Below are 5454 nucleotides of genomic sequence, written 5' to 3'. Positions count from 1 at the left end.
ATATATATTGATATATATACATATATATACACACAACAAATCACACTCTCTCACACACATTTATATATTTTAAATATTATATAAATATATTTTTTTATATATATATTATATTATTATTTTATATATGTAAATATATATTCTTATATATGCACATATATATATATATATATATATATATTATATTATATATTTATATATATTATAATATATATTCATGTATATATATATATGTATTTTAATTTATGTATTTTTATATATTATATATATATATATATATGTATATATATGTAACGTATATATAATATATATATATATATATATATATAATATATTTAAATATATACACAACTTCCAAAAATTTATATAAGTATATATATGTTAAAGATGTTATATATGTATATATATATATATACATTATATATTTCAATTATATATAATATATATATATATATATATATATATTTATATATTATATATATCTTTTATTATATTGATATATATGTATATAATATGTTTATGTATTTATATAATCTATATTGTATATATATATTTATATATATATATATATATATTAATCCTATATATTTGTTTATATATTTATACACACCATATACAAATATATGTAAGTATATATATGTAAATATGTATATATGTATATATATATATACATAGTATATATATATACATTTTATATATTATTTATTTTTATGATATATATATTTATATATTATATATTATATATATATTTATATATATTTTATATATATATATATATTTTATGTGTATATATATATACAAATACATATGTAATTTCTATATACATATATATATATATTTTATATATATTATATATATATATATATATTTATTTATATATATATATATTATATATACATACACACACCACACACCACACACACACATATTTTTATCTGTGTGTGTGTGTGTGTTGTGTAGTGTGTTGTGTTCGGTTGTCGTGTGTGTATATATGTACCGTGTTGCTGTTGTTATGTGTTTTGCCACGGGCAGTAAAGCATGTGAAATGTGCAGTAACTTCACTTTATGGATTTTACATATTCATGTGTAACCGAGCTACTGAGCTACTTAAAATCTGTAAGTTCTTGAATTCCAGACAACATACAGTTGTCTAAATATTACCCACTGTATATTGTATATATTTAAGTACCCCCCCCCCCCCCCCCACCCACACAAACATCCCCAACCCACTCACATCCCCCCCCCCCCACACACACATCCCGCCCACCAACCCAAACCAGGCTACTCACACAATCCCCCATATCGCACACACATATCCCCTCGACACACACACACATCCCCCCTACACACACACACCAACATACACACACCCCCCCCCCCCACAAACACACACATCTCCCCCACCCCTCCCACACATCCCCTCACTCCCCACACACACATCCCCCCCACCCCTCACCCCACACAACTTACACACACACAAATCCCCCCACCCCCACTCCCACACACACACAAACCCAACCCACACACACACAAACCCAACCCACACACACGCCCACACACTCGGAGACCAAAGGTATTAGTGGCATCATCAGCCTTCCCATGTTAGTGATCCCCCTTCAATCTTTTTCATGTGCATTCTGATGTTGCATCATTGAAGGAATTTGTTTCTCTGGCAACCTTAATCTTTCTTGTGTGTATGTTTTTTTTTTCTTTTCTTTTTTTCTTCTTATTTCTGGAGGTTATTCTCGTGCCCTTAGGATTCTTTTTATTTATTTCTATTTCTATTCATGATTAGTTATTCTTATATATTTTTTCTGATCGTGCCCTTAGGATTTTTCTTTCTTATTTTTATTTCCATTCATGATTAGTTATTCTTATTTTTTCCCTGATTCCCTTTCTTCAATTCTGATCGTGCCCTTAGGATTTTTCTTTCTTATTTTTATTTCCATTCATGATTAGTTATTCTTATTTTTTTTTCTGATCGTGCCCTTAGGATTTTTCTTTATTTTTATTTCCATTCATGATTAGTTATTCTTATTTTTTTTTTCTGATCGTGCCCTTAGGATTTTTCTTTCTTATTTTTATTTCCATTCATGATTAGTTATTCTTATTTTTTCCCTGATTCCCTTTCTTCAATTCTGATCGTGCCCTTAGGATTTTTCTTTCTTATTTTTATTTCCATTCATGATTAGTTATTCTTATTTTTTTTTTCTGATCGTGCCCTTAGGATTTTTCTTTCTTATTTTTATTTCCATTCATGATTAGTTATTCTTATTTTTTCCCTGATTCCCTTTCTTCAATTCTGATCGTGCCCTTAGGATTTTTCTTTCTTATTTCTATTTCCATTCATGATTAGTTATTCTTATTTTTTTTTTCTCATCGTGCCCTTAGGATTTTTCTTTCTTATTTCTATTTCCATTCATGATTAGTTATTCTTATTTCTTTTCCCCCTGATTCCCTTTCTTCAATCACGATTTCCCGGTCCCCTCGACACAAACTATTCCATTTCACTATCGCAATCCTATCAGCTCACCCGACCTATTGTTCCTGCTCGAAATTTCTCAGTTCCTCCCCACGAAATACATTGTGTAACTTGGCTTGTCTCTTCACGTACTGTCTTTGTTTCGTCTCGGCTTTTATCAAGATTTCTTTCTTGAAGGCGGGTTTTTCCCCCTCTCTCGAAACAACTGTTATTCTATCTGGGTATTGTGCAGTACTGTAACAGTTAGCTCTAAAATACTATATTTGAGAAGCTATTAGCCCTAAAACACTATATTTGAGAAGGCATGACTCTTAAAACTACTTGTATAAATATACTTATAAATACTTAAAGTATATTTATTCTATTCCATTGGTACGTATCAAAGAGAAACGACTTTGAAGCCTCGAACAACGAGACATATCCATTACACGAGAGAGACATATCCGTTATATAAGAGAAAAATATCCGTTATACGAGAGAGACATATCCGTTATACGAGAGAGACATATCCGTTATACGAGAGAGATATATCCGTTATACGAGAGAGACATATCCGTTATACGAGAGAGACATATCCGTTATACGAGAGAGACATATCCGTTATACGAGAGAGACATATCCGTTATACGAGAGAGATATGTCCGTTATACGAGAGAGACATCCGTTATATAAGAGAAAAATATCCGTTATACGAGAGAGACATATCCGTTATACGAGAGGAGAGAGACATATGCGGTATACGAGAGAGACATATCCGTTATACGAGAGAGACATATCCGCTATAAGAGAGAGACATATCCGTTATACAAGAGATATATATCCGTTATACGAGAGAGACATAAACGCTATAAGAGAGAGACATATCCGTTATACGAGAGACACATATCCGCTATAAGAGAGAGACATATCGTTATACAAGAGATATATATCCGTTATACGAGAGAGACATAAACGCTATAAGAGAGAGACATATCCGTTATACAAGAGAGATATATCCGTTATACAAGAGAGACATATCTGTTAACCGAGCGAGACATATCCGTTATACGAGAGAGACATATATGTTATACGAGAGAGATATATCCGTTATACGAGAGAGACATATCCATTATACGAGAGAGAATTATCTGTTATACGAGAGACACATCCGTTATACAAGAGAGATATGTATGTTATACGAGAGAGACATATCCGTTATACGAGAGACATATCCGAGGGAGACATATCTGTTATACGAGAGAGACATGTATGTTATGCGAGAGAGACATATACATTATACGAGAGAGATATATCCGTTATACGAGAGAGACATATATGTTATATGAGAGAGACATATCATTTATACGAGAGAGAATTATCTGTTATACGAGAGACACATCCGTTATACAAGAGAGATATGTATGTTATACGAGAGAGACATATCCATTAACCGAGAGAGACCTATCGGTTATACGAGAGAGACATATTCGTTATATGAGAGAGACATATATGTTATACAAGAGAGACATATCTTTATAGGAGAGAGATATATCCGTTATACGAGAGAGACACATCCGTTATACGAGAGAGACATATCCGTTATACGAGAGAGACACATCCGTTATACGAGAGAGACATATCCGTTATACGAGAGAGACATATCCGTTATACAAGAGAGACATATCCGTTATACGAGAGAGACATATCCGTTATACGAGAGAGACATATCCGTTATACGAGAGAGATATATCCGTTATACGAGAGAGACATATCCGTTATACGAGAGAGACACATCCGTTATACGAGAGAGACATATCCGTTATACAAGAGAGACATATCCGTTATACAAGAGAGACATATCCGTTATACGAGAGAGACATATCCGTTATACAAGAGAGATATATCCATTAACCGAGAGAGACATATCCGTTATACGAGAGAGACATATCCGTTATACGAGGGAGACATATCCGTTATACGAGAGAGACATATCCATTATACGAGAGAGACATATCCGTTATACGAGAGAGACATATCCGTTATACGAGAGAGATATGTATGTTATACGAGAGAGACATATCCGTTATACGAGAGACATATCCGTTATACGAGAGACACATATCCGTTATACGAGAGAGACATATCCGTTATACGAGAGACATATCCGTTATACGAGAAAAACACATCCGTTATACGAGAGAGACATATGTGTTATGCGACAGAGACATATACGTTATACGAGGGAGACATATCTGTTATACGAGAGAGACATATATGTTATGCATGTTATGCGAGAGAGACATATACGTTATACGAGAGAGACATATCCGTTATACGAGAGAGACATATCCATTAACCGAGAGAGACATATCGGTTATACGAGAGAGACATATTCGTTATATGAGAGAGACATATATGTTATACAAGAGAGACATATCTTTATACGAGAGAGACATATCCGTTATAAGAGAGAGAGACACATCCGTTATACGAGAGAGACATATATGTTATACGAGAGAGACATATATGTTATACGAGAGAGACATATCCGTTATACGAGAGAGACATATCGGTTATACAAGAGAGACATATCTGTTATACGAGAGAGACACATCCGTTACACGAGAGAGACATATATGTTATATGAGAGAGACATATATGTTATACGAGAGAGACACATCCGTTATACAAGAGAGACATATATGTTATATGAGAGAAACATATCCGTTATACGAGAGAGACATATCCGTTATACAAGAGAGACATATCCGTTATACAGGAGAGACATATCCGTTATACGAGGGAGACATATCCGTTATACGAGAGAAAAATCCGATATACGAGATAGACATAACGAGAGACACATATCCGTTATACGAGAGAGACATATATTATGAGAGAGACATATTCATTATACGAGAGGAAGAGACATGTATATTTATGAGAGAGACATATCCGTTATAGAGAGAAAGAAGTATCTTATACGAGAGAGAATA

This window comes from Penaeus japonicus, unplaced genomic scaffold, assembly GCF_977035675.1.
Source record: "Penaeus japonicus unplaced genomic scaffold, GWHDUDI00000001_assembly GWHDUDI00000008, whole genome shotgun sequence".
NCBI classification, from domain to species: domain Eukaryota; kingdom Metazoa; phylum Arthropoda; class Malacostraca; order Decapoda; family Penaeidae; genus Penaeus; species Penaeus japonicus.
This window is presented reverse-complemented; position numbering follows the sequence as displayed.